Source organism: Cynocephalus volans, chromosome 5 (genome assembly GCF_027409185.1).
Source record: "Cynocephalus volans isolate mCynVol1 chromosome 5, mCynVol1.pri, whole genome shotgun sequence".
Lineage (NCBI taxonomy): Eukaryota > Metazoa > Chordata > Mammalia > Dermoptera > Cynocephalidae > Cynocephalus > Cynocephalus volans.
In genome coordinates this window covers 167,125,004-167,133,841 of record NC_084464.1, presented here as the reverse complement: position 1 = coordinate 167,133,841, position 8,838 = coordinate 167,125,004, and positions in this window count along the sequence as shown.

Here is an 8,838-nt window from a genome sequence, read left to right as displayed (position 1 = left end):
TGAGGACCCCCCAGAGCTGCCCTGTGACCCTGAAATCGTGAAACCAGCACCGCCTGTGCCTCCCCACGTGGCACTGCTCTGGGAGGAGGAGGGACCACACGGCGACAGCTCCAGGCTTTCCAGGCGAAGCCCCCAGAGGCCCAGGATTGTGCCTCCACTGTGCCCCAGAAGCTTCCACTGCGTCCTGGGGAGGGGCCGCTGCCACCCATGGGGACCGTTCCCCAGAGCCGAGGTCTCGGCCCCTGATAATGACCCCGCATGAGCCACAACTGGTGCCTTCGTGGTTGTCAGCTCGCTGGGGACAGGGCCGCATCCCCCAGGAATGTGGAGAAGGGTCTGCAGAAAGCCAGGGAGCTGTAGTGTGGGGCATGTGTCCTCGCCCCTGGCCTGGGGGTGCCATCTGCTCCCACCCCTCCTCCCTGAGCTAATAGTGCCCAGGACAACCACAGCCCACCCCTTCCCCTCTGCCGTGGACTTGGGACTCTCAGAGAACAGCCCCACACTCAGTAGTCAGTGCCCCCCACAGGGCCCTGGGACACTGCAGAGCTTTAGGACAGAGGTCCCCAGACAACAGACGCCCACTCAGCCATGCGGCCCTGTTATTCCATACGGTCACAGGGTACGTGTGTAAATCATGGGCAATCTCCATGAACTTGTTTGTTTATTTGTTTGTTTTCAGTTTTGTTTATGTCAGTGAGAATGGACATCCTGGGCAGCTCACGCACAGCGTTCTTTCACAAACCACCGTCATACAGTGTAATTAGGAGTCTTCAAGCCCAAGTCACCAAAACAACACAAATTACCATGAGGTTGGTCTCTTGGATCTTGGAAAATTAAAATGATAGAAACAAGAAAACGTGAATTCTTGCTGCACCAGCAGCATGATCCTGGGGCTTTCTGCCCTTACGGCCAGCAGCGCAGCCCTCTTGTTCCTGGGGGGCAGCTGCCTCGGGGAAGGGCCACTCACTCGGGCATGGGCCTGGCACTGAGGAAGGCACAGTCCTGGTGGCACCGCCCAATGCAGGCGCCTCTGCGAGCCACGGGTGCTGTTCACTGTGCAGGGGCAGGTGCAGTGACTTCCTCAGCCCCAGCACCCACCCTGCAAGGCTCCCTAGTGTTTATGGAAACTCTTTATCAACTAACTCATCCATTCCTCACCAAAATTCAATGAAGTAAGTGTTTCCACTTTACAAACAGGGTTCAACGTCTGCTCAAGACCCATCGCACTGATGGGCAGCAACTGCAGGACCTGGCCCAGAGCTCCCTGTGGGGCACGGCGAGGCATGTGACTGTGGTTTACTGCTGCTGGTGGCCCTCCTCCCTGGCCCTTTCCCCAGAGGTCAGTCTTGGCCCACGGCTGTCCTGATGCCCCATGGTCCAGGGATCCACACACTTGACCTTGGTGGTATCATCTTATAAATTCTGTATTATGTAAGCTGTACTGTATTATATACACTGTATGGGGAGCCTCACGGGTACTGGGAAACCTGCATTGTGTTGTGTGTGGTACTGTAGGGCACTGTTCTGTGCTGTGTTGTACTGCACCATATTGTATCATCCTGTCCTGTACTGCCTAGGCTGTGCTGTATTGCATGTGCTGGGCTGTGTTGTGTTGTTCTATATCATATTACACTGTACTGTACAGCATTGTGCTGTGTTGTACTTTGTCATGCTGTGCTGTGCTGTGTCATGTTGCATCGTGCTGCACTGTGCTGCGTTGCGCTGCCTTGTGCTGTTGTGCTGTGCTGTACTGTGCTGTGCTGTGTCGTGCTGTGTTGTGCTGTGTTGTGCTGTGTTTTGCTTCACTGCACTGTTCGGTCATGCTGTGTTGTGAAGCACTGTGCTGTGTTGTGCTGCAGTGTGCTATGTTGTACTGCACTGCACTGTGCTGTGTCAGGTGTGTTGAGCTGCACTGTGTTGTGTCATGCTGTGTTGCGCTGCACTGTGCTGTGTTGCGCTGCACCGTGCTGGGTTGTGCTTTGTTGTGCTGCACTGTGCTGTGTCGTGCTGTGTTGCACTGCACTGTGCTGTGTCGTGCTGTGTTGTGCTGTGTCGTGCTGTGAGATGCACCTGCTCTACTTTTCCACCCGTCCTTAACTGGCATCTAAATATCTGCAGCTTTGGTTGATGTAACAATGCTTCACAAGCTCTCCCTGTCTGTCTCCTTGTGTCCGGACGTGCAGCTTTCTGTCAGGAGCATCTCGTGGATAACTGGGTTGTGACCATCCACTGGACTTGACGGGGGGCGCTGGCAGACATGGATACATTGGGACCCAACACACTCTGTAGTCTCTCCTGTAAATCCTTACGAGACTGTCAAGCATTTGGGGAAAGCTCATGAGCGGTTCCCTTCCCCAGGTGCATCCCTTTGATGACACATCCCCGAATCAAGAGATTCTGAGGAGCTTCACCAGGGACCTGGGGAAGGGGACCTTTTGACCTGGGCTTTTCTGCTCATTGTTTCACATAATTTATTATTTTAAAAGTAAGCTGTTTGGAATGACAACTTTGCTAGTGTCATCAAAACATGAACCATGAACCCATCTTCCAGCAAACTCAGTTAAAATTTCTTCTTAGGAATCCACAGACTTGTGCATGGTGAGAAACATGTCTGGCACGCCCATGAGGATCCTCATTCCCCGTTAGCCCTGGATACCTTGTGTCTGCAGAAAGCTTCTTACACAACCTGAGGTCACTTACAGGGTGAACAGTGGCAGGCAGGTGGTCCGCAGTGGCTCCCCTCATCCACTAAGCCCGCCACTGGCAACAGCCTTCCTCGCTGTGGCAGTCACAGACCTTGTACCCGATTAGTTGTAGCTGTGCTGGGACTTCATGAGCAGATGCCTCCATTCCCACATGTGGAGACACCCTGGGGGACACAGCATGCCGACCTCCCCAGACAGGTGATAGGAGCTGGGAAAGAGGTCGTGGGTAATGTTGGGAAAGAAAGTGATGGATCCAGAGGGCCAGGAAGACGCAACAGCATATGGGAGACACGAGGGTAGGTGGGCAGGTGGGGATGGTCAGTGCAGGCTGCAGCATCTCTGAAAACTTTGGCCTTGGCAGGAAGAAGCAGGCCCAGAATCCTGAATCACAGGGGAGAGAAAACAGGTCACAGAGACAGGAGGGATAGGGGTGGAAGGAAACAGAACTCGGTGCCTGCTGAGTCTGCCACAGGCAGCTCCGTCTCCACTCAACATCATGACATCGCACTGTGCTACAGGAAAAGTGCAGATCCCAGTGGCCGCCCCCAGTCACTCTGTCCAGGGATCAAGAATCAAGGGACAGGACGGCCACAGCCATGCGTTCACAACACCCAGGGCCCTGGGCTGGGAGGCACTGGGGGAGCCACGCCAAAGCATGAGACGTGGACAAGAATGCTCCAGACTTGCTACAGACCCTTACAGGATTACGGCACCAGAAGGAATTCACTATTATAATGACAGTTTTCTCAGAATTTAGCCCATTTTCTGTTGGGTTAAAAGGCACAGCTTTAAAAGCAATATAGAAGGAGTTTCAAGATGGCGGCGGCTGCGGCGGCTGGCGCGGAGTAGCTGAGGTGGAAAAGGTGGCCACTGGGCCTCAGGCAGCCGGGAAACTTGTGGACCTTCCTCTGGCCATCTCTTAAGGGAGGACTGCTGCTGCTGGCCGGTCGTGGGGGCTCAATGCCACTTTGCCCCCAGCAGGAGAGGCTGCCTCATTTACAGGCAACAGCTTTGAAGTGTGGAGCAGGAAAAGAACTGATTCTTAGCTGCAAAAGCGAGTCTTGAAACAGGGAACACGGCGCCAGGGCTGCTGTGGATGCAGCCAGGATCCCGGAGGCTGGGGCCGCACTGAAGGCGGCCAGCTGCCCTATTCAGGATTCAAGGTTTCAGGCCGGCATTAAAGAAGATTCCTGGGAGCGCCCGAGCGGCACCGCGACTGAACAGCCCGAGGCGGCAGCGCCGAGAACACGGAAGGCAACAAACTAGAGACAGAGCGAGCGCCCGACCTGGCACAGCACTGTGAGTGATCCCTGGCACAGCTCTGTTCGGGGGGTGGATGCCCACGCGGCTCCCCGCCTGCACCACCAGGCCACTCACTGCCCCGGTGCTGCCTCCATTTTCCCAGGTGCGGGCAGCTCCGCCCTGCTCGGCCATCACTGAGCCCATTTGCTTGGCCGCGGGGCTTTCCGGACCCTGCGGGCCGACCTCCTCTCCCACTCCCTCAGCGGTTCTCTGGCAGGGCTGGGGGTGTTGGGCGTCCCGACCAGTGTTGGGAGGGCTAGGAAGTACGGGTGGGCCGACTGTCACTCCACCACACCCTGGACTCCGACCCGGTAAACTTCTTGTTACTGGGAGGCAGATACCATCTCTGAGACCACCAGTTTGGAAAAAAAGCCTAACGAATTTCTGGTGGGGAATAGTGTGGTAGGAGAGTTCCCAGGTCTGCTTGAACCGGCCGGAGAGCAGGCTGCAGGCGGGCACTAGAATAGGTTTATACCGGGGGGATACAAAGGTGAACAAGACCCGAGAAAGATCTACACAGTGCTACAAAGGCACCCAGAGAGACCGGTCGTCTGTGCCTAGCAGAAACCTGGTAGACTTCCTGGGCGAGGTGGTGCTGAGCAGGGTCTTGAAGGCCCAGCTGATAGACGAGGGGTGCAGAAGACACACCCCAGCCCAGCACAGTGTGCACAGAGGGGGGAGACGTGCGGCCAGGGAGGCGGAGACTCGACAGAACCCACACACCCGGTGGGGTCGCCACTGCATGATCTAACAGCCTGGGCCAGAGCACACGGAACGGGGAGAAGTCCTGTACAGAAAGTGAAAGCTCAACAGAGATCACACACCCTGTGGTACGTGATCCACCAGCCCAGCAGAGTACAAGCTGACCAGAAAGGTGGATCCCCGGAGAAGCCCAAGACCCGAGGCAACCACACACACAAGACACTAGAGGCCAACTGAGCAGTCACGGCGGGAGCCATACCAAATTGGCAACCACAGCAACATCTTAGTTAGTCATTAGTCTCAAACCGGTGGACTGTGAAACCCCCTGCCACAATGAATAAACACCAAAAAAAAGACACCAGAAATACAAAAAATAAAGAAAGTACACCACCAAAAGTTAATAAATCTCATACTCTAGATCCTATAGAACAAGAAGCCCTTGAAATAACTGACAAGGAATTTCGAGTGATAATTCTAAGGAAACTGAATGAGATACAAGAAAACTCAGCTAGACATCATGATGAAATGAGGAAAAGTATACAGGATCTGAAAGAGGAAATATACAAGGAAATCAATGTCCTGAAAAAAAATGTAGCAGAACTTGCTGAACTGAAGAAGTTATTCAGCGAAATAAAAAACACAACGGAGAGTTTAACCAGCAGGCTTGTCGAAGTTGAAGAGAGAACCTCTGAACTTGAAGATGGGCTGTTTGAAATAACACAAGCAGACAAAAAGAAAGAAAAAAGAATCAAGGACATGGAAGAAAATCTGAGAGAGATATCAGACAACCTCAAGCGCTCAAATATCCGAGTCATGGGTATTCCAGAAGGGGAGGAAAATGGAGATTCCATTGAAAACATATTCAACAAAATAGTGGCAGAAAACTTCCCAGGTATAGGAAAAATCACAGATCTTCAGATCCAGGAAGCTCAACGATCTCCAAACGTATTCAACCCAAAAAGGCCTTCTCCAAGACATGTCATAGTCAAATTGGCAAAACTCAGAGACAAAGAGAGAATCTTAAAAGCTGCAAGAGAGAAGCGTCAAATCACCTATAAGGGAGCCACAATCAGGTTAACATCAGACTTTTCATCACAAACCCTAAAAGCTAGAAAGGAATGGGATGATATTTTCAAAATACTAAAAGACAAAGATTGCCAGCCAAGAATACTCTACCCTGCAAGGCTATCCTTCCGAAATGAAGGGCAAATAGTATATTTCTCAGACAAACAAAAACTGCGGGAGTTCACTACCACAAGACCACCCTTACAAGAAATCCTCAAGGGAGTACTGGGTTTGGTTCCTGAAAAATAACTACCACTGCCATAAAAACCTAAGAAAAATCTAAACACGATAGTACAATAAAAATGGCATTCATGAAGAGAAAACAAGCTAACAAAAACACTATCTACAACCTAAGGAACCAACAAACAAAGAAACCAAACAGTAAATCAGAAAGCAAGGAACAAAAGACACCTAAGACAACCAAACAACCAATAAAATGCCAGGAATAAATCAACACCTTTCAATAACAACTCTTAATGTTAAAGGCTTAAATTCCCCAATTAAAAGACACAGACTGGCTGACTGGATCAAAAAGCAGGACCCAACTATATGCTGCCTACAAGAGACCCACCTCACCCATAAAGATTCACACAGACTAAGAGTGAAAGGATGGAAAAAGATTTACCATGCAAACAGAAAAGAAAAACGAGCTGGAGTGGCTATTCTTATATCTGACAAAATAGACTTTAAACTAAAAACCATAAAAAGAGACAATGAGGGACACTACTTAATGATAAAAGGACTGATCCATCAAGAAGACATAACAATCATAAATATGTATGCACCCAATGTTGGAGCAGCCAGATTTATAAAACAAACTCTATTAGACCTAAAGAAGGAAATAGACACTAATACCATAATAGCAGGGGACCTGAACACTCCACTGTCAATATTAGACAGATCATCTAGGCAAAGAATCAGTAGAGAAACACAAGATCTAAACAAGACTCTAGACCAATTGGAATTGGCAGATATCTACAGAACATTCCACCCAACAACCTCAGAATATTCATTCTTCTCATCAGCACATGGATCATTCTCCAGGATAGATCACATATTAGGTCACAAATCAAGTCTCAATAAATTAAAAAAAATTGGAATTATCCCATGTATCTTCTCAGACCACAATGGATTAAAACTAGAAATTAATAACAAACGAAACTCTGGAAACTATACAAACACATGGAAATTAAACAGCATTCTACTTAATGACATATGGGTCCAAGAAGAAATCAAGCAGGAAATCGAAAAGTTTATTGAAACTAATGAAAACAATGATACATCATACCAAAACCTGTGGGATACTGCAAAAGCAGTATTGAGGGGAAAATTTATTGCATTAAATGCTCACTTCAGAAGAATGGAAAGATGGCAAGTGAACAACCTAACACTTCACCTTAAAGAACTAGAAAAACAAGAACAATCCAATCCTAAAGTTAGCAGACGGAAAGAAATCATTAAGATCAGAGCAGAACTGAATGAAATTGAAAACCAAAAAACAATTCAAAAGATCAACAAATCAAAAAGTTGGTTTTTTGAAAAGATAAATAAAATAGACAAACCATTAGCATGGCTAACAAAAAAAAGAAGAGAGAAGACTCAAATAACAAAAATTAGAAATGAAAAAGGCGATATTACAACTGATTCATCTGAAATACAAGGAATCATTCGAGACTACTATAAACAACTATATGCCAACAAATTTGAAAATCTGGAGGAAATGGATAAATTTCTGGACACACACAAGCTCCCAAAACTGAACCGTGAAGATGTAGAAAATTTGAACAGACCAATAACAATAAAGGAGATAGAAGCTGTTATCAGAAGGCTCCCAACAAAGAAAAGCCCAGGACCAGATGGATTCACAGCAGAATTTTACCAAACATTCAAAGAGGAATTGACACCGATTCTTTACAAACTATTCCAAAACATTGAAACGGACGCAAATCTCCCAAACTCATTCTATGAAGCAAACATCATCCTGATACCAAAACCAGGTAAAGATATAACCAAAAAAGAAAACTACAGGCCGATATCCTTGATGAATATAGATGCAAAAATCCTCACTAAAATACTAGCAAACAGAATACAGCAACACATACGAAAAATTATTCATCACGATCAAGTGGGATTCATCCCAGGGATGCAAGGTTGGTTCAACATACGCAAATCAATAAATGTGATACACCATATTAATAAACTCAAACACAAGGACCATATGATCATCTCTATAGATGCTGAAAAAGCATTTGATAAAGTTCAGCACTCATTCATGACAAAGACCCTCCATAAGTTAGGTATAGAGGGAAAGTATCTCAACATAATTAAAGCCATATATGCCAAACCCACTGCCAATATCATCCTGAATGGGGAAAAGCTGAAAGCTTTTCCTTTAAGAACAGGCACTAGACAAGGATGCCCACTCTCACCACTCCTATTCAACATAGTGTTGGAAGTACTAGCCAGAGCAATCAGAGAAGAGAAGGAAATGAAGGGCATCCAGTTTGGAAAAGATGAAGTCAAACTGTCCCTGTTTGCAGATGACATGATCCTATATATCGAACAGCCTAAAACCTCTACAAAAAAAACTGTTGGAATTGATAAATGATTTCAGCACAGTAGCAGGATACAAAATCAACACACAAAAATCAGTAGCATTTCTTTTCTCCAATAGTGAACATGCAGAAGGAGAAATCAAGAAAGCCTGCCCATTTACAATAGCCACCAAAAAAATAAAATACTTAGGAATTGAGTTAACCAAGGATGTGAAAAATCTCTATAATGAGAACTACAAACCACTGCTGAGAGAAATTAGAGAGGATACAAGAAGATGGAAAGATATCCCATGATCTTGGATTGGAAGAATCAACATAGTGAAAATGTCCATACTACCCAAAGTGATATACAAATTCAATGCAATCCCCATCAAAATTCCAAAGACATTTTTCTCAGAAATGGAAAAAACTATTCAGACATTTATATGGAACAATAAAAGACCACGAATAGCCAAAGCAATGCTCAGCAAAAAAAAAATAAAGCTGGAGGCATAACACTACCTGACTTT